Source organism: Artemia franciscana, chromosome 4 (genome assembly GCF_032884065.1).
Source record: "Artemia franciscana chromosome 4, ASM3288406v1, whole genome shotgun sequence".
In the NCBI taxonomy this organism is placed as follows: domain Eukaryota; kingdom Metazoa; phylum Arthropoda; class Branchiopoda; order Anostraca; family Artemiidae; genus Artemia; species Artemia franciscana.
In genome coordinates, this window is record NC_088866.1 from 30247101 (window position 1) to 30274430 (window position 27330).

Below are 27330 nucleotides of genomic sequence, written 5' to 3' on the forward strand. Positions count from 1 at the left end.
AATTGTGAGAATTAAAACTGAATATAAAAAAAATTATTAAAACAATTTTTTTTTAAAATATAGCCCTAGCATCCTTACTTCAGCGAAGTTCAACCAGGACTGGCGAAAAGAATGAAATGAAGAAATATAAACTCATCCAAACTAAAGAGAATAAAATGATTAGATGCAATTTCTTAAAGCTAATCTTGCTTGTTTAGCAGCCTGTCTCAAAGGCCTTTTCGTAGTTGGTTCAGTACTATTATAAATTGGTTTAGTAAAATATTTTGTTAGATCATTTTTAATTAAATTTGAGTATAAAGAATTTAGTGAGTATTCCCCCAAGTCCCTGTTCAAAGAAATATTTTTATTTATTTTGAGATTAATTTCAATTGATTCTCGAACCACCTGTTTTATTCCCAAATCATTACTAATGAGTGAAGAGTTTTCAAAAAGTATCATATGGGACGGATTATTAAATATATGCCAACCTAGAGCAGAATCAAAGGAATTGTTGGAACCATTTGAAATTAAGGCCTTGTCTATGTCATTTTTATGCTGTTGTAACCTTTTGTCTAGATTCTGATGGGTCCTGCCGACATAGTATTTTCCGCAATCACAGGGTATTTGATAGACCCCTCTTTGGCGAGTAACTGGGGTCTTATCTTTACCCGAATTTAAGAAATTGATGATTTTAAAATTATTAGTAAAAACTACGTACAGATTATTTTTTGTGCAAATATTTTTTAATTTTGTTGTAATCTTTGGGATATACGGAAGATAGACAATATTTGAGGGCTTATCAATAGCCTCACATTGTGAAGTATCTTCTTCGATTTTACAAGAATGTCTTTTTATTCTACGGCTAATTATTTTATTTACAAAAGGAATGGGGTATCCATTACCAAAAAGAATATCTCTGATAAAATTTATTTCTGCATTTATATATGAATGGGAGCAAATATTTAGGGCACGATCAATGAGGGAAATTACAACTGCTCTTTTAACTTGTGGGGGGTGATTTGAATTAAAGTGAAGATATCTATTGTTTTGTGTTGGCTTTCGATATATAGTAAAATCCAGTTTATCAGCATTACGAATAATTAATACATCTAAAAACGGTAGTTTATTTTCAATTTCAACTTCAAGGGTGAACTGCAAATTTCGGTCATAAGTGTTAAGATGATCTAAGAAGCCCCGAAGTTCAGCTTCCCCATAATTCCAAAGTGAAATTACGTCATCCATATAACGACCCCAATAGACATGTTTTAGAAAATAAGAATTCAATGCCCAATTCTCAAGATTCTCGACTAAAATATTTGCTAGTAGCCCGGATAAAGGTGCCCCCATGGGTAATCCATTTTTTTGCTGATAAAAAGAATCGCGAAATTGAAAATACATAGAAAACTTATTACAAATTTTAACAAGAGTCATTAAAACTTCACAATCAATTCCTGTCGCTGAAGTCTCGATCAATTGGTAATTTTCTTCTATTTTGTTTTTTAATAATTCCTCTGAAATAGTTACATCTATATTTGTATACATGGAAACAATGTCGAAACTACTAACTATTGTGTTTTCTGAAATACTTGTGTTGCTAAGTTTTTTAATCAAATCTGCCGAGTTATGAATATAGGAATTTTGAGAATACAATAAAGGTTTGAAAGCTGCACAAAGCCATTTTCCAATATTGGCAGCGGGAGCTTTAGTACAAGCTACAATAGGTCTTAAGGGAATACCCTGTTTATGTATTTTTGGTAAACCGTAGAGTTTAGGACAGAAACTACCACGGGGAAAAAATTTATTGTATAGTTGTGGGGTGATTTTACCATTTTGTTTTAGCTGCTTTAATTCATTTATAATATTATTAGTGAACTGATCAGTAGGATCATGAGTTATTGTTTGATATGTAATTGTGTCATTAAAATGCGAAAAAATTTTGTTGTCATAGTCTGTTGTATTCATGACAACAAGTGAATTGCTTTTGTCTGCTTTAGTTATTATAATAGAAGGATCTTTTCGGAGATTAGATAGTATTTTTATGTCATGCAAATTTTTCGGTGTGGAATTAGTAGGAGGCTTAAACTTTTTTTGGCTATTATAGAGGATATTTATTAGACCAGATCTAACTTCATCCGGGTTAGAGACAGAAGGATAGTGTTTATGCAAAGCGGACTCTAGAGAGGAAACTATATCTGCCACAGGAACCTGTTTCGGTAGAAAAGAAAATTTTGGACCTTTTTCTAGTGTTTCGATTTCCTGGGGTTCCAATGTTTTAGAAGAGAGGTTAACGATAGCAGGCCCAGGAGTGAATCTTGGAGAATAAATACGGTTTCTCATCGAAGATTCATTTCGTAAGCCCTCTAATTTTTTATAGAGGCGTTCCTTGGACAATTTTTGTTTATATTTCTAAATATAAACATTAAGTTCTTTTATATATATATATAGTATTGTATTGTGCTGAAGACGGCCCTTGGACATAGGGCCGAAATATCTACATAAATAATTTCCATTGTCTTGAAAAAACTTTCCCTATTGTTTCTACGTTGTATTTGTTTGTTATGGAAAGGCAGTGTGGTCTTCGTCGCTATTTTCTACCCCCTTTTCCGAATAAACGTCGACTATCTAAGTTATATCTGATTGCATTTTGCCATATGAAAACGGAGATTATAGCAAGCTCCACCCCCTCAAAAATCAAAGATTTAGTGTTTATAACATGTTCTTTTTTGTATTATTTTACGCAAAGATTTGGCTAAAGCCATCTAATTTTGCAGACGAGGTCAGGTGTTGGAAGCGATCCTTTTTGTCCAATTATTTAACCATACACATATTAAAGCCTGCTCACGGTAAATAAAGCCTAAGCTAAAACACATCCTACACACTAGGGACTAATGCCGTATTCACCTCTCACTCAATCAGTTTATCTGTCTTGGCTTTTTCTGCAATAAGCCATGGCTTGATGCCCACAATTATTCAATTTTAATTCAACTTAAAATCATGCCTTGTTTACCTCTCATTCAAGGCAATCTAACGGTCCTATGTCAATTTTAAGTTCTTGGTCAGCCTGCCTGAGACTCTAGGCGGATGTGCTCCAGCCGGTTACCCGTGCCATTCAACCAAACACTTGGAAAACTATAGGTTATATGACTATATTAGTAACATGACTTTCTACCTTAATTCTTCTGCCCTAGGAGTGACATATGGACGATAATTGATAGACTTATCTATTAACAAATGAACTAACATAATTTTTATACAATCCTAATAAGGGGGTTAATGCCAGATTTGCTTCTCACTCAATCGGCCTATTTGTCTAGCCTTTCTCTACAATTAGCCATGGCTTGATGCCCACAACTATTCGAGTTTAATTCAAAATCAATAAATTTGGATTCGAATAGTTGTGGGTAGTAGTAGTGGACAAGCCATGGCTAATTGTAGAAAAAGCGGAAACCGATAGTCCGATTGATTGAGAGGTAAATCTGGCACATGGCCTTATTAGGATTGTATAAAAATGATGTTAGTTCATTTGTTAAAAGATAAGCCTATCTAGTATCTGTTCATGAACCATTCCTAGGGCAGAAGAACTAAGGTAGATAGTGCCTCTCACTTGAATAAAAATCGAATAGTTGTGGGTATCTCGCCATGGCTTATTCAAGAAAAATCCAAGACATATAGTCTGATGGATTGAGAGGCAATTGAATTAAAATCGAATAGTTATGGGCATCAAGCCGTGGCTAATTATAGAAAGGCCAAGACATAGTCCGACTGAGAGAGAGGTAAATCTGGCATTAATCTCCTTGTTAGTATTATATAAGTAACTTATAAAGGTAAACACATCTATCAGGTTAGCAATAAAGTGCCTTTTGAATATGGATAGAATTTATAGTAAATCTTTACGACAAAAGAAAATAAGATTAATATACATCCGAGAAATTTTTTATGCGGGAGGGTGTGGGGTTTTAGTAACTATTTCATATAGAGAGTTACAGTAGGTTAAATTTGGGTATAATGTCCCTTATTTTTTGGTGGGGTAGGGGATATATACATAGAGAATCACCAGAATATAGGCAGAAATCTAATTCTTTTTCAAGTTCTAGAAGCATTTTTTAAAATCTTGATGTAACACGTTCCTGATTCGATATAGGACTGATGAAATTTTCATTTTAGTACTCGGTTTTATACCCCCAGGGACCATAGAAAATTACCAACTTTTGATAGAAGAAGAATACGGCCCTTGCTCCTAGAAAATCCATAGAGGATCAGGTGATTTTTCTGTTCCTGGAAACAGTGGGACATCTTTAGCTTCGTCCTGCTAGTAGAATAGCACGCCTTTGTTCCTAGAAAATCAATGGATGTCTGGACTGTATAACGGTTCTGCTCCTAGAAATGTCAGAAATATCCTTTGTTTGCAGACAGCAAAAGGCTCTCATAGGGTTTTAAACAGTTAAAGAAAAAAACATTCTCTATTTTGTAACAGACACTTGCAACTTTTATAAAACATTCCTATTACGTAATATCCAGAGAAATCATGATTTGACGGGGGTCCCTGAAGGTTTTTTCCTGGTTCTTGAAGGTTTTTAAACAATCAGCAAAAAAACACTTTCATGTAACAGACACCTGCATCCTAAAGAAAATAAATCCTAATACGCAACAAACTCCTACATCTTGAAGAAAAGAGTTGCAAAAGTAAACAAACATCCCTATTACATAATATACAAGTGTACTACGCCGTTACAGGTCCGCTATAGTGTTGCGTAAGACCCAGGTGCACGTAATAACGTGTTCAGTGATTGGTTACTCCAATAGTATACCCTCTGTCTTTGCTTTTAAATCCAAAGGGCCGTCACTACTAATCTGAAAATATAAGTTTCGTAAGGATTTCTTGACTTTTTGGGAGTGTGCCTCCCTTTTCTAAAATCAGATAAATTTTTTCACAACTCGTTGAATTGTATACATTTCACTTCAGCATAAAAAGTCATTTCTTTGGATGTGTCTATTGTTATAGAAATTTTGCTTTCATGAGTTTCGGTTACTTTTGGGCCAAGTCACTCCTTTCTTAGAGTTCATTACCACAAACTATTTGAAAAATATAAGTTGAAACCTTGAAAGTTAACATGCCAAAAGCTTTCACTGGGCACAAAAGCCTTAGCACTTTTTGTGTGAACACGTTTAACACCTTTTGTGACAAACTTTTTCTTTTATCATGTTTTATTTTCGCCTCAAATTAACCAGGATTTGTAACGACCATATAAATATTCAAAGCCGGGATAAAGAGAAACAAATCTTAAAAGTAAAAGTTTAGTAGCACTTCAAATATGTTTTACCAGAGAGATAAAAGAGGTTAGTATTCTCTACTTCAGTGTTAAAACAGCTGCTTAATCCCATTGACTAATTTCAGTGATATATTTCTGTAGGCCACTCACATATTGTTTATTATTTCTGGAGAAAAAATAACTTAACCCCTAAAATGTGGGTTAACTAATATTTAGCTGACGAAGAAAGGCAATTTCTGGAGTGACAAGTAATTCCGCCGTTTTGAAGCCTGATTGGTTCTTATGTGGGAAACATTTAGCCAATATAGCCAATAAAAAGTACTGGCTATGCCAATGCAGCCAATAAAACGTTTTCTTATTTAAACATAGCTAATAAAATGAACAAAGAGTTTTAAAGCCACATCATTTTTACAAGAAAACTACCTTTTTTAAACAGTACGAGGCAAAAACTGTAAATAAGGAGCGACATACCTCAGTATTGTGTTTCGAAAGCAATCACTTTGGTTTTGTCTTTTTTTTTTCCTATCACCCCCGATTTCAGCTTATTCCTAGAAAGTGGTAACAGTCATACCTCTGTGGTTTTTACGGAAAGTCTGGACCTTACGCCGGATTGATGAATATGACTTTGCGTTTTGCAAAGCTTCGTAGAAGCTTTCCTGGGGCCAAAAATGTATTGTTTCTACCCATTTCTGTTCGTGGTATCAACTGAGTTTACCATTCAGTTTTTTGCACTTGGGATTGCGGTAGAGAAATGGTATCAGATGTGCCCCATAGACTCTTAAAGTTTTCTCATTGCTAAAGAAATTAAGAGTTTATCCTTTGCTGCTTTCTAAGTGATGACGTTAGAAACTTGGCCTACAGTCAACTTTTGAACTAAGACCGATAGATTTTTTTTCGACCTCAGTCGATAACTCTTGATGAGCTGATCAAAGTATATGCCATCCTTTTTTTGGTAGAAAAATTTCTTCATGAGATATACCAGTTTGAAAGTTTAAAGGGGTTAACAACTTCAGTAGTAAGGTACACACTGAAACCAAAAATAGGCCGATACCAGTTGTGAGACATATAGGGGAGTTTTAAGCAACAGTCAGCTGTTAGCTCATAATCATCTTTGGCAATAAGGATTATTTACTTCTGATGAATCGTGTCTTCACTACAAACAAGAGTATAGCTATTGTCCATGTCCCAAATGGTAAAAGTACTATTCTCTTACTTAAATAACCAGTTCTCTTACTTAGAATGATCATTCTCTTACTTAAGTGGCTACAAAGTTCTGCAAAATTAGTTTATTTTTTTATTATAATAATTGGGAGAACAGAGTTCAAACAAAAGTGAGAATTTAATTAAGGATTGGTTGTTAGACCGCGGTCGTCTTCAGGGAGTAGGGGTCTTGTAATTCTACTGAATGGTGTCTTCACTTCAAACAAGAGTATGGCTACTGCCCGTTTTTCAAACAGTAAAAATGTAAGGCTTACTGCGTATTTGGCGCTTTACTAGAAGGAATTATATTGCAAATATTTTCTCTTGTTCTTATTACATCATCGAAGACAAAATGGAAATTGCATTGAAACCTGACCAGGATTTACCAATAGGTCCTCTAGACCCTGCAGCTTTCACTATTCCCCAGGTTTTGGGGATTTCTCCAGAAATCTTGCAAAAAACGAGCGGCAAAAACGCTTATGCCTCCTTCTTTCCCTGTAAAAGTCTAAAAACTACTGCGTCATTGGCGCTTTACTGAAAGCAAATTATATTAGAAATGTTTTCCTTTGTATTTATTACAACACTGAAAATAAAAATAAAACTTACAGTAAAATTAAATTTTGAACTGATGAGCTTTCTGCAATTAATATCATTAAATATCAAATATTTAGTTTAATTTTATTAGTTCTTTCCAAGACTGTTCAAGACAAATATAGCTTCACTACAAAGAAGAGTTTGGATACTGCCCCCTTCCCTGACTGTAAAAGTTTGAAGCCTACTACGTCATTGGTGCTTCATTTGAAACTAATTATATTACAAATATTTTCTTTTCCAGTTACTGTAGCATTGAAAATGAAAATAAAATTACAGTGAAATAACATTTCGAACTGATGGTTTTTCAACAACTAATAGTATATATATCGAACATTCACTTCGATTTTATTTGCACTTTTCAAGAATGTTCAAGACACATAAAAGTTTTCAGTAGAGCCAATGACGCAGTAGGTTTTACACTTCTATAGTGAAAGAAGGAGGTAAAACCCAAACTTTTCTTTGTAGAGATTTGTGTTCATTTCAAGCTGGATCTGCATACTCAATTTAAGTTTCACTCGTTTTAAGATTTTCTTACTCATTTATATTAGTAACTATTGTTTGTTTGTTTACTATGATCGTTTATTTAATTTCTGTTTGTTTTGGGTTACATTTATGCCTTAATAGCAAAATATTTTTGTTCGTTTTAAGCTTGATTTGCGTATTCAACCTAATCTTTACTCGTTTTGAGATTTATTCATTAATTTATATTAGTACCTGTTGTATGCTTTTTTACTATTATTGTTTATTTAGTTTCTGTTCGTTCTGGGTTTCATTTATCCTTTAATAGAAATTTTTGGTTGTTCTAAGTTTTAGTTATTGTAGATTCGCGAAGTTCCTACTGCGATGCCCCTTGTGGACGATAAATACTTATATGATAGATAAACACAATATTGCAGACCCTAGTATCGTGGTAAACCGGTTGATTTCTAATCTCCAGGCAAAATTGAACCACCCCTGCCTTAAACATTTCTACAGTTCTTGATTGTGTATTTTTCCCACGTTTGTGTTTTAAATTTCTCTCCGTTTTTCTTCTCTTTTTTCTTTTTTTTCCTTGTACTCCGTTTTGTTCCATGTGAAAAAAAGGGTAATAAATATTTACTTACTTACTCATACCTTACGAAAAAAAAGAACCATTTGACAATTCTGTGTAAAAACATGTGAAGTCTTGATTGGGTACAAAACAGATTAAGTTCTGATTTGGAGAAAAAAAAGCTGGAGAAACTAAGCGGGCCCGTGGCCCCTGCGTCATTTCCCCCTTTTTTCGTCACCTTTTTAGCAGAAAAGTTGGCATATTGAACGCTGTTTCAAGGCTATTCACGGAAGCATCTTCATTCTGCATTATTGGAGGCATAAAAATAGGGCTGTGACCCCTCAGACAACCACCTTTCCCTCCCATGTTTTTTTCGAAATGGTCAACATTTTTCATCTGATTTTAACACCAGGTTTCACCTGGCTCACACTCCTAGATTTACAATCTGAATAATTAAAGAACCAAAATGGGTCATTAGCCTCTCCACTACCTCTCTGACCCTTCCACTGCCAATTTTTCAGCAATAAAGTTAGCATGCTGTAAATTTCTAAACTAGAATCGTATCAGGATTTTCATTCTGAATTATTGAGAGACGATAGTGGACCCGTTAAATCTCTATCTCCTTTCCCGCTCTTCTGCCAATTTTTTTTAAAGCAGGCAAATGGCATCTTGTGTCGACAAGATCGTATACAATAATTTTCAATCAGTATTAGTCAGCTGCTGGTAATCTGGCCCTACCATATTTCACAAAAAGGCTGACACACTACACCTTCTTTGAAGTGGCATCACAAAACAATTTTCTATCCATATCATTGAGGGCGTGGAATCATTGAGAGCTCGTATCACTGAGAGCCTGTTGTACCCCCTACAACCCCAACCTTTCCATTGTCAATGTTTTAGCATAAAGATTAGTATATTGCGCCTTGTTTGGGCCAGATTCATGGAAGAATATTTGGTTGGTATGACTTGAGAACCAAAGTGGATTGGACCCTAATTGTAAGGCTTACAATGTCCTTTCTCTTCTCTCCCTGCCAGCTTTTTACCTCAAAATCTAGACCGGTAGCATCTTTCTTGAACAAGAATTACGCAAGTATTTTTAATATCCATGCTTAGAGGATTAAAGTAGCCGACGTATCCCCCACCCTCCCACACAACCTGATTTTTAGTAGAAATATAGGCGCGCAGCATCTTATCCCAACCAAAATGGATTCTTCATTCTAATATGAGCTGAAGCATTGCAGAAACCTTTTAAGGCTTCAACGACATAAGCATTGAGGGAACAAAACTTTTGTGAGCAAGGTTTGGTTTCTACATCATTGATGAAACGCTATGATTACCAGTCCCTCTGAACTTTTAAAATAGCACAATCTTAAGGGGATTTTTTCTTAAAAGAAAAAAGATGATGCGTTTTTAAAGACGTTCTCAAAATACGCTGTTTCATGTTAGATCCAACTTTGTAGTTGCATACGCCTCTGAAAATCCATCCCCTCTGGCCCTTTGGACCATGATACATTCTCCATAAGTTTCAAGTGGTCAGAATACTTTGGAATAGAAGTGAAAGAAGGGGAATATGCCACTGAAAATCATTAGTCTTACGTCCCAGGGTGTACAAAGTACTTGTCTTATCAATTTGAAGGCGGTCGATGAAAAAAAAAAAGGCCAACTGTGTTTCTACTGAAAACTCGGTGGTGTTGAAAGGGCTTCATGCCCACTTTTCCCACAAATGATACAAATATGACATTTTTTATGTTGTTCCTCTTCAAATAAGGTGCTGTAAGCCTACCTTTCCAAGGAAATGATAGTGATAGTGTGGGTAGATTGTTAAAAAGGCTAATAAGATTTCTTATATTCGCTTGTTCCCTAGCTATTTGTTTTGATGACAATTTGGCATCTGTGAAATTTTAGCTATTTTCCTGACTCAAAAAATATATTCACTGTTTTTCGATAGGGTGCTAGGTCACAGGCCCATAAAAGATGTGAAGAATATAGATTGAATAGTCTCCTTGGAGATACTACAAAGACAATTGTAAAAGCCTGTACAAGAGATTAGAGCTGAAGTGATCCATTATATGAAAGATGTACTCCCAGATCCACTCATTGAAAAAAGGTTGATGACTAAACAGAGCAGCAATAAATTAATTGAGGTGAAACAAGCGAAAAAGAAATAATGGGGAAAATTAAACCCTCGATTTGTCAATTCATGGGAGGGTACAGATGGCTTCTGTTTTCGCGAGCTCCTATTGCTTTTTATTCTTTGCCGCTTGCGCTAAGGTGTTTCAAGCAGGCAAAACCGGTTATTTAGGCTTACTAACCGGCTTATAAAACCGTTTTCCAAATAGGTTTACTTTTTTATTACCTACTAGCTGTTGGGGTGATGCTTCACGCCACCCCAACACCTAGTTGGTGGGGGCAGTTTGCCCCCCGAGCCCCCCCCCCGCGCGTAAGTCGTTACGCGCCATTGTAGTTGTGTCCCTGTGTCCCACCCGTATATATATATATATATATATATATATATATATATATATATATATATATATATATATATATATATATATATATATATATATATATATATATAATATATATATATATATATATATATGTATATATATATATATATATATATATAGATATATATATGTTTTTAACTACGTAAAACTTGGAATATACAACATTCTTCGCTGTCCCATTGTCTGTGCATATAAATAGATTGTCTGGTTTACCGACTCTTGAACATGCAACATATAATGGTCCATGGGAAAAACAATCCGTATTCAGATCTATACCTCATGATTCTAATGATTGCCCTTGAGCTTTGTTGATGGTGATTGCTAATCGAACATTCCCTGTGTCCCGGTCGTCAATTTATATTCCCTGTGTCCCGGTCGTCATTTGTGTCCCGGTGTCCCGGTCTGTAGGTACATTCGTTTTTGAATTGGTATATGATGAAATAAATTTTTAGTTTTTTTCCTTTTTTTCTTTTTAGTTTTTTTTTGGTTTTTACCTTTTTTATTGCTTCTTCAGTTTTTTTTTCTTTTTTCTTTTCAGTTTTTTTTGTAGTTTTTACCTTTTTTTAGTTTTTTATTTTTTTTTAGTTTTCTCTTTCTCCTTTATTATATATATACATTCCCTTTTTTAGTTTAAAAAAGTATATAATGGTATATGATGAAATAAATTTTTAGTTTTTTCCTTTTCTTCTTTTTAGTTTTTTTTTGGTTTTTACCTTTTTTTAACTTTTTTAGTTTTTTTCTTTTTTCTTTTTAGTTTTTTTTTTGTAGTTTCTACCTTTTTTAGTTTTTTTTTTTATTTATATTTTTTTAGTTTTCTTTTTCTCCTTTATTTTTCAGTTTTTTTCCTTATTTTAGTTTTTTTCTTTTTAGTTTTTAGTTTTTTTAGTTTTTTACCTTTTTTTTATTTTTTTTTTTAGTTTTTTAGTTTTTCAGTTTTTTTAGTTTTTTTTATTAGTTTTTAGTTTTTTTGCAGTTTTTACCTTTTTTCAAGCCAAGGTTCGAACCTGGAACCTCTTGAACCTAGAACCTGGAACATTACGCCTTACCAGCTCAGCTACATCGGCTTGAATACATTCGTTTTTGAATTGATATATGATGAAATAATTCAGACGTCATATGCGGACAAACACGACGTCAATCGACAGACAGACATAAAGACAGACAACTTATTTTTATATATATATATATATATATATAGATATAGATTTTTGACCACGTAAAACTTACATACAACATTCTTTGCTGTCATATTGTCTGTCCATATAAATAGACTGTCAGATTTTCATTTATATTCCCTCTGTCCCGGTCGTCATTTGTGTCCCGTTCTGTAATTTCTCTTTGAGTGTTTTTTCGTTTTATTTTTTTTAGTTTTTTACCTTTTTTCTTTTTTCAGTTTTCTTTTTCTTCTTTATTTTTCAGCGTCACTATGAAATACATATCACCGAACCTTTGTTTTTTTAACTAAAATCTGGTAGGCATTGATGACCTTATCCAAGTCAAAATCCCAAGCCCAATCATCATCGCTATCATTTTCAGTTTTGATTTGTTTTGACTCTCGCTGTCCAGGTGGATTTTCATCTAACTGCGCGGTTTTGCGTTCTTTAGCCGCAAGCCTGTTTTCTTGCTGTTCTTGTGATTCCTCGGCACGCTTTCTTTTCTTACTTTCTCTATCAGCCGCAATTTTTTTTGGAGTAGACTCTTTGAGCAGCTTTCTCGGCTGTTGCCATTGTAGGTTCTTCAGTCATTTTACAATTAAACGTTTTTCCGTCCACGATCTTCTTACAATTAAAAATTTGTCTTTGAACGATTTTCTTAAATACTTTTAATGACGTCATCGTCATAACAAACATGACGACAACTAACTTCATAACGACGTGACGACATGATGACATGACGTCACTCGACAGATAGACAGACAGACAGACAGACAGAGAACTTATTTTTATATATATAGATAGATTTGTTTATAGTTATCAAAGAGTTCGTGGTAACAAACTGTAGTAAGGAGCGACCTGGCTTAATAGTAACCGAAACTCTAAAAAATGGAATTTCGACACCAATAGTTACATTAAAAGAATTGCATTTTAATGCTAATTTTAAATATATAAGTTTCATCAAGATTAGTCATACCCATCAAAAGTTACGAGCCTGAGAAAATTTGCATCATTTAGAAAATAGGGGGAAACACCCCCTAAAAGTCATATGATCTTAACTAAAATCACGCCATCAGATTCAGCGTATCAGAGAACCCTTTTGTAGAAGTTTCAAGTCCCTATCTACAAAAATGTGGAATTTCGCATTTTTTGCCAGAAGACAAATCACGGATGCGTGTTTATTTTTTATTTTGTTGTTGTTTTTTTTCCCAGGGGTGATCGTATCGACTCAGTGGTCCTAGAATGTCACGAAAGGGCTCATTCTAACTGGAATTAAAAGTTCTATTGCCCTTTTTAAGTGACCAAAAAATTGGAGGGCACCTACTCCCCCTCCCACGCTCCTTTTCCCCCAAAGTCACCGGATCAAAATTCTGAGATAGCCATTTTATTCACCATAGTCGAAAAACCCAATAACTATGTCTTTGGGGACGACTTACTCCCCCGCAGTCCCCGTGGGAGGGGCTGCAAGTTACAAACTTTGACCTGTTTTTACATGTAGCAATGGTTACTGGGAAGTGTACAGACGTTTTCAGGGATATTTTTTGGTTTGGGGGGAGAGTTGAAGGGGGAGAGGTTACGTGGGAGGATCTTTCCATGGAAGAACTTCTCATGGGAGAAGACTTTCAATGGAAGCGGCGCAGGATTTTCTAGCATTATTTAAAAAGAAAATAATGAAAAATAAATATGAAAAGTTTTTTCTACTGAAAGTGAGGAGCAGCATTAAAACTTAAAACGAACAGAAACTATTATGCATATGAGGGGTTGACCTCCTCGTAATACCTCGCTCTTTACGCTAAAGTATTGTTTAGTAATTTCAACTATTTATTCTACGGCCTTTGTGATTCAGGGGTCATTCTCAAAGAAATGGGACAAAATTTAAGCTTTAGTGTAAAGAGCGAGGTATCGACGAGGGGTGAGCCCCCTCATATACGCAATAAAAACATACGAATATAGAAGTTCGCTAAGTAAGTTAATTCGTAAGTTACGTATATTTTTTACCTATGAAAACGTTCGTAAAAAATTAAAAGTTATAGTTGCCTTTTGAAGTAATCAAAAATTGGAGGGCAACTAGGCCTCCTCCCTCGCTCCTTTTTTCTCAAAATCTTCCGATGAAAACTACGAAAAAGCCATTTAGCCCCCAAAAATTAATGTGCAAATTTTGTTTTAATTGTTTATGGGCGGAGAGCCAAGATCAAAACATGCATTAATTGAAAAACATCCAGAAATTAAATAAAAAAACAAGTTTTTTTTAAATGAAAGTAAGGAGCGAAATTAAAACTTAAAACGAACAGAAATTACTCCGTATATGAAAGGGGCTTTTCCTCCTCAACACCCCGCTCTTTACGCTAAAGTTTTTTACTGTTTTAAATGTAGAGTTAAGAGAAAGAGTTAAGAGACACTTTAGCGTAAAGAGCGGGGCGTTGAGGAGGAAAAGCCCCTTCCATATACGGAGTAATTTCTGTTCGTTTTAAGTTTTAATCTCACTCCTTACTTTCATTTAAAAAAAAACTTTTTTTTAATTCTTTTCAGAAACCTGGTGGCGACCAGGTCATACATTGCGATACTTTTCTATATTATCTGGTATGTATTTATTTATTTAATTCGGAAAACAATGTTTAATTTCCATTGATATATCCAGATTCAAAATATTCCTTTAAAACAAAAATTACCTGAGCACTTAAACTTAAAGTCTTATCAAAAATAATTTAAGTTTACTTTATTGAAGATTTTATTTGGTAGAAGAATTATAAAGACCAAGATCTTAAGCCAAAGGTGATGATTCGAAAGGTTCAAGAAAACTAGTGGAAATAAAAAACCCGGAAGTGGAATGGAGGAAAAGAGAAAATGTAGTCTTGTAGGGTCGTATTTGGTTTATGTCGTAGACCGTTAAATAAGGTGAATTTTTGTGGCATATTGTAATTGATTTACCTAGATTTTTTTCTTTTCAATTCAGTATTTAAATTGGTACTTCAGCCCAAACTGGTATTATGCAAGACATTTCAACTCAATTTTGGTGCTTTAATTAAAGGCCTTCCAAAAATACGAAGAAAATAGGTTAAACATTTGCCAAAGAAAATATTTAGAAGTAATAGTGGGAGTCTGTTCAAGGGATAATGTTTAAAGTGCTTAAATATAAATCCACTAAGTGATGTAGCAAGCAAAGAAACACTTAACGTATGTTCCACACACTGCTAAAATAGACACTAATCCTTAAAAAAATAACCGTAAATCAGAATAGCACGTGCGATAAAAAAAAGGTGGCACCTAGTAATGATCACAACTTATTACCTTAGAAAGGAATTATGATACTATAGGATAGTTGACGAGTGCCCGAGCTCATTTGTTATTGAATTTTTTTTTTTTTTTTTTTTTTTTGTTAAACAGACATTTTAAATGAGCTGAGAATCATGAACTATCATAACCTTGTAAAGATTAATTTGCAAGCAAAAGATAATTCATCACGGTGAATGCATACCAGGCATTATATATATATATATATATATATATATATATATATATATATATATATATATATATATATATATATAGGCCTATATATATACACATAATATATATATATATGTATTTAGATGAACAATGTGAAAACAGGCTTGCGTCTCAAAGAGAAATTACCAAAAAATTCGTGCCGAGGAATCACATGAAACAACGTGAAAACAGGCTCGCAGCTCAAAGAGAAATTACAAAAAAAAATCATGCCGAGGAATCACAAGAAAAACGTGAAAACAGGCTTGCGGCTCAAAGAGATAATGCCAAAAGAAAGCGTGCCGAGGAATCACAAGAACAACGTATAAACAGGCTTGCGGCTCAAAGAGATAATGCCAAAAGAAAGCGTGCAGAGGAATCACAAGAGCAACGTCAAAATTATCGCCTGGGATTCAGGTACAGCCCAGTCGATGATTATAGCTTGAGTAGATGTGTTCAAATCGGGACTATGTCTAAAATTTGTCCCTATTGCAAGGCCTTGAAATTTAATGGTGAAACAATGGGAATGTGTTGCGCCTCAGGAAAAGTTAAACTTCCTCAACTGGCTGCACCACCAGAGCCATTGAAGACTTTATGACGTTGCATAACGGGACACAAGGAATATAAATGACGACCGGGACACTCAAAGAGAAATTACAGACCGAGCAACCGCGACACAAATGACGACCGGGGCACAGGGAATATAAGTGACGACCGAGACACTCAAAGAGAAATTACAGACCGAGAAACCGGGACACAAATGATGACACAGGAAATATAAATGACAACCGGGACACAGGGACACAACTACAACGGGGACACTGGAAGGGCACAGGGGGGGATATATAAATGAAGAAGGGGACACAGGGAATATTCGATTAACAATCACCATCAACAAAGCTCAAGGGCAATCATTGGAAAAATGCGGTATAGATATGAATACGGATTGTTTTCCCATGGATTATTATACGTTGCATGTTCAAGAGTCGGTAAACCTGACAATCTATTTATATGCACAGACAATGGGTCAGCGAAGAATGTTGTATATTCGCAAGTTTTGCTTATATTTTATATTATATTTTTGCTTTTTCGCAAGTTTTGTTTATATATATATATATATATATATATATATATATATATATATATATATATATATATATATATATAATGCCTGGTATGCGTTAACCGCGATGAATAATCTTATGCTTGCAAATTAATCTTTACCAGATTATGATAGTTCATGATTCTCAGCTCATTTAAAATGTCTGTTTAACAGAGAAAAATAACAAATTTTCAATAATATGAGCTCGGGCACTCGTCAACTATCCTATAGTATCATAATTCCTTTCTAAGGTAATGAGTCGTGATCATTACTGGGTGCCACCTTTTTCACACGTGCTATTCTGATTTTAAACATCACATCGTTACAATGACAGTGATGCATTGTTCCCCTAGGGCAGGGCTTCTTAAACTTTTGTCATTCCCGACCCCATCAATGATTACGAGTATCTTAACGACCCCAACAAATATAAAAGAAAAATAAATTAATATTTTTTGATGATATATTTATTAGGTAACAATATACATATGCATATGAAAATATATTTCAATTTGTACAAATTAAAATTTGTACAAAATGTTATAGAAATGTTTTTATTATAGTTTCAAAAACAAAAGTGGATTCTGACCGTCTTAATTCTCTCGAATATATCCAAGTAGTTGCGTGGTAAATATTAAATTAAAGTTTACGTTAAAAATTTAATGAGATAGATGTGCCTGTTTTTATTGCATAATAAATGAAATCTTGGCGTAATGTTTGAAACTGCTGGATGTAAGACCTCTTCAACATTTTTTATCGCTGAACGATATTGAGATTTAATGTGTGTTAAAGCTGAGAAAGTAACTTCATATAAATAGGTGGTGTTGAATGGCATAAGTACATTTAACGCCATATCGGCGATTATGGGAAAATCAGTTCTAGTTCCGATCCAGAATTCAGTCAAGGGCTTTTTTTGGATTTGTAGTTTTAAGTTTTAGTCACACGAAAGCTTAGCAAATTCCTCTTGAGCTTTAAGTGGCAGATGATCAATCTCATTTAAGCAAATCCAAAACGGCTTTTGAATCCAAACTATTTTTTGTAAATCAATATTTAATATAAAATATACCCGGAACTGTATTTCTAGCACTTTTAAGTAATCTACAATAGTTTTTGCAATAGAAGTTTTACAGTGAATTTTCTCAATTACAAAATTGTCGACACTGGAAAATATTTCGAACGAAATGTTTTTCGACCCTACTTTTCCAAATGCTGATCTTTTTAATAAATATTCAATTTTATCGTTTGAAGTAAATATACTGCAATTTTTACCTTAAAGAGACAAGTTAAGAACGTTTAACTTCGCAAAAATACCCGACAAATAACTCAGCTTGGATAGCCACAAGTCATTTTGAAAAAAAACAGCAAATTCACATTTTCTTTCAGTTAAAAATATTTCGATCTCGTCCTTTAATAACAATAATCTTTTTAAACTTTGACCTCTTGACAACCATCTTACTTCTACATGTAATAACAATGTTGTATAGTTGGAATCTGTATCCTTACAGATATTTGAAAATGAGCAACTGTTAAGGGCATGGCTCTTAATAAAATGTATGACCTTAACAGCATCCTGAAGCACATCGTTCAATTCTGGTGCTAATTTTTTTCCTGCAAGAGCCTGTCCTGTGGTGGTGCAGTGGGTTTGACCTTAGCTTGGTAATACGGGACCCAGAGATCGAATCATGCTGCGGCAATGCACTGCAGGGTCGACGCAGGGACCTTAGTAGTTAAGAAGCGTCGTTAATCTGATACAAATACAAATACTGCAAGAGCCTCTCGGTGAATAAGGCAATGAGTAAAAGTTATATGATCATAATGAACAGCTTGAAAAAATGCTTTAAAACCAATATTTTTGCCCGTCATCGCTCTTATACCATCTGTTTTCGGTTTCGGTTTTCGGTTTCTGATTATTTCAGTTTTAAGAGATTGACAAAAATAAATCTACATTTTTTATAAATTTCTATAAAATCTTCTGTTTTATAGTAAATTTATATAAGATATTATAATGATCAGAATAGAAATGCCGGTATAAACAGTCTTTCCGAACCAGAAGATTTTATGATATATTTATCTACGATGATTGTTAATTTTTCTATATAACAATAATTTTACAAGTTAAAAAACATTTTTTGTTAAATTGTATTTTCACCACTCGCAACCCATAATTTTGCTACACGACTCCAAATGGGGTCACGACCCATAGTTTAAGAACCCCTGCCCTAGGAGTAAAATTGAGCAGAAATGTCTCGCATAATACCAGTTTGAGTTGACGTACCAATTTAAATATTGAATAGAAAAGAAAAAAATCTATGTAAATCAATTATGATATGCCACAAAAATTTACCTTATTTAACGGTCTACGACATAAACCAAATACGACCCTACAAGACTCCATTTTCTCTTTTCCTTCAAGATTTGGCTTCAGGATCTTTGGCTTCAAGATCTTGGTTTTTATAATTCTTCTACCAGGTAAAAATCTCCAATAAAGTACACTTAAATTGTTTAAGTGCTATGGTAATTTTTGTTATAGAGGAATATTTTGAATCTGGATATATCAATGGAAATTAAACATTATTTTCCAAGTTATATAGATGTATCATCTAAATACATACCAGATAAAATAGAAAAAGCATCGCAATGCATGACCTGGTCGCCACCAGGATTTTGAAAGGAATAGCTATAAAAAATAGGTAAAAAAAAAGTAAACTTATTTGGAAACGGTTTTATAAGCCGGTTAGTAAGCCTAAATAACTGGTTTTGCCTGCTTGAAACACCTTAGCGCAAGCGGCATAGAATAAAAAGTAATGGGAGCTCACGAAAACAGAAGCCGTCTGTACCCTCCCATGAATTGACAAATCGAGGGTTTGATTTTCCCATTTATTTCGTTTTGGCTTGTTCCACCTCAATTAATTTATTGCTGCTCTGTTTAGTCATCAACCTTTTTTCAATGAGTGGATCTCGGAGTACATCTTTCATATAATGGACCACTTCAGCTCTAATCTCTTGTACAGGCTTTTACAATTGTCTTTGTAGTATCTCCAAGGAGACTATTCAATCTATATTCTTCACATCTTTTAAGGGCATGTGACCTAGCATCCTATCGAAAAACAGTGAATATATTTTTTGAGTCAGGAAAATAGCTAAAATGTCACAGATGCCAAATTGTCATCAAAACAAATAGCTAGGAAACAAGAGAATATGAGAAATCTAATTAGCCTTTTTAACACTCTACCCACACTATCACTATCATATCCTTTGAAAGGTAAGCTTGCAGCACCTTATTTGAAGTGGAACAACATTTGTAACATTTGAGGGGGAAAGTGGACATGAGGCCTTTTCAACACCATCGACTTTTCAATAGAGACATTGTTGGACTTTTTTTCATCGACTACCTTCAAATTGATAGGACAAGTACTCTGTGCACCATGGGACGTAAGATAAATGATATTTCAGTCGCATTTTGCCCTTCTCTGACTTCTAATAGAAAGTATTCAAACCGCTTCAAACTTGAAGCGGTTTCAAAGTTGAAGCCTGTAAAAGGTTTCTACAATGCTCCAGCTCATATTACAATGAAGAATCCGTGGGTCCACTATATGTGACAGTCATACTTATTGATATTCGTGCATGATTTTGGTTGGAAAAGATGCTGCGCACCAATATTTCTACTAAAATCAGCTTAGTGTGAGGGGGGATCCGTGGGCTACTTCAATCCTCTAAGCACTGAAATTTAAAATACTTGCGTGATTCTTGTTCAAAAAAGATGCTATCGGTCTAGATTTCGAGGTAAATAGCTGGCAGGGAGAGAAGAGAAAGGACGTTGTAAGCCTTACAATTAGGGTCCAATCCACTTTGGTTCTCAAATCATGCCAACCAAATAGTCTTCCATGAATCTGGTCCAAACAAGGCGCAATATACTAATCTTTATGCTGAAACATTGATAATGTAAAGGGTGGGGCTATTGGGGGTACAACAAGTTCTCAGTTATACTAGATCTCAGTGATTCCATGCCCTCAATGATATGGATAGAAAATTGTTTTGTGATGCCACTTCAAAGAAGGTGTAGTGTGTCAGCCTTTCTGTGAAATATGGTGGGGCCAGAATACCAGCAGCTGACTCTATGCTTCACGTAATACTGATTGAAAATTATTGTATACGATCTTGTCGACACAATTCAGAATGAATATCCTGATACGATTCTAGCTTAAATAATTTACAACATGCTAACTTTATGGCTGGAAAATTGGCAGTGGATGGGTTAGAGGGGTAGTGGAGGGGCTAATGACCCACTTTGGCTCTTTAATTATTCAGATTGTAAATCTATGCGTGTGAACCAGGTGAAACCTGGTGTTAAAACCGGATGAAAAATGTTGACCATTTCGAAAAAAACATAGGAGGGAAAGATGGTTGTCTGAGGGGTCACAACCCTATTTTTATGCCTCCAATAATGCAAAATGAAAATGCTTCCGTGAATAGCTTGCAGTTCATTATGCCAACCTTTCTGCTAAAAAGGTGACGAGAAGAGGGAGAAATGATGCAGGGGCCACGGGCCCACTTAGTTTCTTCAGCTTGTTTTTTTTACCAAATCAGAACTTAATTGGAGAATTGTCATAGGTTTTTTTTTCATATGGTATACCACGTCAATGAAGTTGTTAGTCAAAATAATGAATCTTGTGATGGTTTTGCTGCTTATTCCAAGTCTCCAACAGCTTAGCTGTGTAAAACTCCTGCTTGCCCTTTCCTAAGGATGCCCATGAAAAATAAAGACACAATACATCTCTAAACTAATCTTAATCTGGGAATTCGAGTCTTTCAAAGGGAAAGTTCCAAACTTTCAAAACTGAAAACTTTTGTTTCTAATGATCATTAATGTAAAGGAAAATAGTTGTTTGAGTGGAAAATGTTCTCTTTCCTTTGGTTTACTTTTAATTACTTTATTGTCCCAAATTTCCAGGGTCTATGTTAAACAGAGTTGTGTTTTATCCCCTTTATATGGATTATTTTGATAGACTTTGTCTTAAGGAGCACAGGAAAGGCAATGAGAGACCACAGAATCAAATGGGGAGAAAAAGTCTCCTGGACTTGGATCATGCTGATGGTTTTAGTACCCTAGGTAAAAGTGGGAGCAAAATAGATAAACTTAAGAGGTTTTGCGAGTTAAAGGTGCTAGAATAAGTTTGAAAATTAATGTTAAGAAGACTAAGACACTAATGCTAGGAATAAGTCAAGATGAAAAGGTGACGTTGGATAGTCAAAAGATTGATAAGGTGGGCAGCTTCACTTACCTGGAGTATTATTAGTAAAGCATGTGGGGGCTATGAAGATGTTAAAAGTAGAATAGCCGAGGTTCAGGGTGTTTTCTCATAGTTATAAAAAAGTTTGGAAGAATATGAAGGTAAGTCTGCTGACCAAATTAGAATATTAGAAGCTACATTGAAGACAGTGGTCAAACATGGCTCTGAAGCACGGGCTCTCCAAAAAGCGTATGAAGGTTTGCTAAATATTTTTCAGAAAAATTGCCTAGGGATTATTCTGGGTTCTTGGCTGACTGACCGTATTTCAAACAGCAGGCTCAACGAAAAGTGTGATTCAATTCCGCTTTCTAGGGCTATAACGAGAGAAAGGTTGAGATTGCTGGGGCATGTTCTGCGGATGAAAGACGACAGATTGCCGAAAATTGTCCTTTTCGGCCGACCGACTAGGGCTAAATGGAAAGGAGGTCGTACACGGCTGGGGTGAGAGGATATCATAAAAAAGGATTTAAATGAAATAAGAACTTCCTGGGAGGGTGTAAAGAGGGAGACTTTGAATAGATTGGGATGGAGGAAGAGCGTGTGTAGGTGTGTTTGCCTTAGGCGGCTTGTTGCTGCGGTGAGGTACAAGTAGCAGTAGCAGTACTTTCTGAGCGTCTCTGCTACTTATTTTTATTTGTGCCCTTGGATCAAGCTAATAACAAAAAAAAATCTTTTCTCTCCAGCTTAGACACAGCCTAGACACAAGCAGCTAAACCATGCTAAAATTTCTAAGATTGTCACTAATAGTGCATCTCACTTACGGAGTAAAATTATAAAGTAATTTGCATTCATGGTTGCCACGCCTAGTGATTTGGCACTATAATCAGAAATCAAACAGTTCGTGATAACTGTAGTAAGGAGCGACCCGGCTCAATAGTAACCGAAACTCTAAAAAAATATAATTTTCATACCAAAAGTTACATCAAAAGAATTGCATTTTAGTGCTGATTTTAAATATACAAGTTTCATCAAGATTAGTCTTACCCATCAAAAGTTACGAACCTGAGAAAATTTGCCTCCTTTTAGAACATAGGGGGAATCACCCCCTGAAAGTCATAGAATCTTAACGAAAATTACACCATCAGAGAACCTTATTATAGAGGTTTCAAGCTCCTATCTATAAAAATATGGAATTTCGCATTTTTTGCCAGAAGACTGATCACGGATGCGTGTTTATTTGTTTTTTTGTTTTTTTTTTTTTTTGTTTTTTTTTATTTTTTCCCAGGGGTGATTGTATCGACTGAGTGGTCCTAGAATGCCACGAGAGGGTCCGTTCTTGCGGAAATTAAAAATTCTAGTGCCTTTAAAGAGATCAAAAAAATTGGAGGGCACCTAGGCCCCCTCCCACGCTCATGTTTCCCAAAGGTCACCGGATCAAAATTCTGAGATAGCCATTTTATTCACCATAGTTGAAAAACCTAATAACTATGTCTTTGGGGACGACTTACTCCCCGCAGTCCCCGTGGGAGGGGCTGCAAGTTACAAACTTTGACCTGATCACGGATGCGTGTTCAGGAGACTGATCACGGATGCGTGTTTATTTGTTTTTTTGTTTGTTTTGTTTCCCAGGGTGATCGTATCGACTGATTGGTCCTAGAATGTCGCAAGAGAGTCCATTCTTACGGAAATTAAAAGTTCTAGTGCTCTTTTAAAGTGACCAAAAATATTTGAGGGCACCTAGGCCCCTTCTCACGCTCATTTTTTCGCAAAAGTCACCGGATCAAAATTCTGAGATAGCCATTTTATTCACCATAGTCGAAAAACCTAATAACTATGACTTTAGGGACGACTTACTGCCCCGTGGGAGGGGCTGCAAGTTACAAACTTTGACCTGTGTTTACATATAGTAATGGTTACTGGGAAGTGTACAGACGTTTTCAGGGGGAATTTTTTGGTTTAGAGGGGAGAGTTGAGGGGGGGGGGGTTACGTGGCATTATATTTCCATGGAGAAACTTCTCATGGGGGAAGAGAATTTCAATGAAGGGGGCGCAGGATTTTCTAGCATTATTTGAAAAAACAATAAAAGAATAAATATGAAAAGTTTTTTCTACTGAAAGTAAGGAGCAGCATCAAAACTTAAAACGAACAAAAATTATTACGCAAATGAGGGGTTTACCTCCTCGCAATACCTCACTCTTTACGCCGAAGTATTTTTAGTAATTTGAACTATTTATTCTACGGCCTTTGTGATTCAGAGGTCATTCTTTAGGAAATGGGACAAAATTTGAGCTTTATGTAAAGAGCGAGAAGTTCGTTACGTAAGTTAATGCTTAAGTTATGTATATTTTTTACCAATGAAAATGTTCGTATAAAAAATTAAAAGTTCTAGTTGCCTTTCTAAGTAATCAAAAAATTGGAGGGCAACTAGGCCTCTTCCCTCGCTCCTTTTTTTCAAAATCTTCCGATTAATTGCAATTAACTAATTTGCAAATTTCGTTTTAATTATTTATGTGCGGAGAACCAAGATCAAAACATGCATTAATTCAAAAACGTCCAGAAATTAAATAAAAAAACAAGTTTTCTTTAAAAAAAAAGTAAGGAGCAACATTAAAACTTAAAACGAACAGAAATTACTCCGTATGTGAAAGGGGCTTTTCCTCCTCAGCGCCCCGCTCTTTACGCTAAAGTTTCTTACTGTTTTAAAAAGTAGATTTAAGAGAAAGAGTAAACTTTAGCGTCAAGAGCGAGACGTTGAGGAGGAAAAGCCCCTTTCATATACGGAGTAATTTCTGTTCGTTTTAAGTTTTAATATTGCTCCTTACTTTTATTTACAAAAAAATTGTTTTTTTATTTAATTAGAACGAGAATCTATTTTGCTTTGTTAGGGACTAAAATTGGTGACAAGGAAACAGTTAACGAGAGATGAGCAGAACATTTTGAGAATGTGTTAAACGGCGATAGAATTTAAGAAACTTTAGGGAAAAGAACAAAAAGTTGGTGACACTTTGGATGTGATGGCCGACTTATTTTACGAGGGAGAATTAGTGGCAGTTCTAAAAGGATTAAAAACTAATAAGGCGCCAAGTGCTGATAATGTGGAAAATGAGTTTTTATAATTATGATTATGAAGTTAGAGATTAGTTACTGAACATTACCAAGATTAGAATATTGGAAGCTACAGTGACAATATTGGTCAGGTATGATTTTGAAGCATTGGCGCTCCGAAAAACGGAGGAGGATTTGCTAGATGTTTTTCAGAGAAATTGTCTACGAATTGTCTTGCACATCCGATTGGCTGACCGCATCTCAAACAGTAAGCTGCAAGAAGCTTCAATGAGAGAAAGTTTGAGATGGCTAGAACAAGTTCAAGTTCTAGACTGCCTGAGATCGTCCTTTTCAGACAGCCGTCTAGGGTCAAACAAAAAGCAGGTTGTCCCTGGAACGGGTAGGAGGATATCCTAAGAAAAGATTTAAGGGAAATCTGTATTTTTTGGGAGGGTGTAAAGAGGAACACTTTACATGGATTTAGATGGAGGAGCAGCGAACATAGCTGTGTTGGCCTCAGGCAGCTTGGGGCTGCAGTGGCTTATTAGTAGCAGTAAATGTATTAGTAACATTGTTCTTTTTCTAAGCGTATGATTCTTTAAAGTTACATTCTATTTAATATCAAATAACTGGCAGATTTAATAGTAGCCTTTCTAAAAAAAAAAACGGTGCTATTTCAAAAATTTATTGATTTCCGCAAAACGTAAGAAATTAATGAAGACTTCTATTCAAGATTTCCATCTATTTCCATTAATTTTAATAATTATTGATTTCTAACCCACTAGTACAATAATGCGTACAATGAAGAACAAAAGAGAGAGAAATTTACGCAAAAAGCATAAATTCCAGATCATAGAAAGGTGGCAATTGACATATGTTGTTAATATCCAACATTCTACTGCTCACTACGGCAACTTTTCCAAAAGACACTATTTAATCCAAACTTATGAAATATCCTCCTATTACGGTACCAAGACAGATTTTGTTCATTGGTTTAGTTTTATTTTAATTTCTTTGTTTGATTCTTATTCCATTGGCAACCTGATCGCTAATCATAAAATTCCATAACTTCCGAATAATCTTGAATATATTTCTTACTGATTCGTATTCAGTCTTTACTTAAACAAATTTCTTTACACTACAAAGTACCAAGAACTCAATAAGGGCTTTAGAATAACCTTTAATCTAAAGAAATGTCGTTATCAAAGAATAAATTACGTTGCTTTCTTTGGCTGTTTGCCAATATTCAAAGGAGCCAAGAAGAAGACTCTCAATTTAATTAACTTCAAAAGCCAATTTTCTTCTATTCAAATAGGGAAACTGTAAGAATACACTTAATATAATGGAACCAGGCTCTAGAGATTTAAGAGTTTTTCATTGACTAGTACATTAGTTGTTTTTTTTTTTTTAGTCGATCCAGGGTGAATATCAAGGAACTGGAGAGATGCTTAACTGCTCCACGACATCTAGGGCTAGTAGCAATGAGTTTGAGGTTTTCGTGCTTTAGACAGTTACGCAACAATTTGGGAATTTGGGGGAGTTTTAATAACATTTGAAACGACAGTTGGCTTCTGGGGAATTTGAGACTGTTGACTATAGTTCCAAATACAAGCTAGGATACTATTACTAAAGCTAGACATAATTTGTCTTGAGAAGTCAGAGGGACCAGAAGCACTGTCAAACAGATTTCTTATTTTTGGAAGGAAGAGAGATTTATCATTTATATTTTAATAGATTCCATTTAAGGTCATAACCAGGATTTTTTTTCGGGGGGAGTACAAAAAAACTGAAAACGCATCAAAAATTTGTTTTTATGCATTTTTGTTGTGTTTTTAGGAATCGGACAAATTTTCGGGGAGTGGGGAGGGAAGAGGTCCCCCCTCTCTGGATACGGCCTTGATTTGAGTGTATAAAAGCCAACTATTTTTAGTTTCTTTATCACATTTCAAGAACATTTCTTTTGTTAAAATGTTTATATAATACAAGTAACATGGCGTGCGTTTATTTAAAAAAAAAAACTTGTTAGGGCTGCTCCTCAAAGCTCAACTGAATTTCGTTTTCCCTCAACGCACAGATAACGAAATGAATCTTCGTCAAGGGGCATATCCTGTCATAAACAATCATTTACTTCAGGATTGAACAGAGGGGGAGTTGGTCTTGGTCCGAGCAAACAACCTGTATTTATTAAGTGGAGGAATCCTGAATTAGGGGACTCGGCTAAATTCAATAATACATATTCTGAGTCAAGTAGTGGAGAAAGAATTGTTAAGCCTTATCTTGGAAAATGTTATTTACGTTGTTCGCGAAATTGAGCACCCTCTCAAAGAAGAAGAGTAGTAACCTGCTCCCTCTGGAGCAAAAAAGAGCAAAGAAAAGCGATTCCCTGTGAAACAACATTTTGCGACAAGCCTATAGCTGTAAATTGCACCAAAAGGACAACATACTTATACCGTTGTATTTGTTAGTCTTATCACACATCATTCTTAAATTAGGATCTAAGTTTGCTTTGAGAATAGAACAATTATTTTTTTTTTCAGTAATTTTCAACAAATTTTCAACGAATTTCAATCTAAACATCTTTGAGCACCAAATTTCAGAAATGCAATTTAGAGATTGGTCAACTTGAATCTTAGCAAGTGAACGGCATCAAAATTATCATCTTGCGCTGATAAATAAAAATTCTAGGAGAAGGAAAAAATAATAAAAAATGCGCATTGAACATAAGCCATCTTCT

General features: G+C 34.9%; 1 protein-coding gene across 1 annotated transcript in view; it reads right to left on the reverse strand.

The window, feature by feature from the left end:
• LOC136025739 (muscarinic acetylcholine receptor DM1-like) overlaps nt 1-27330 on the reverse strand; it is a 75416-nt gene that overhangs the window by 17058 nt on the left and 31028 nt on the right. The window lies entirely within an intron of this gene.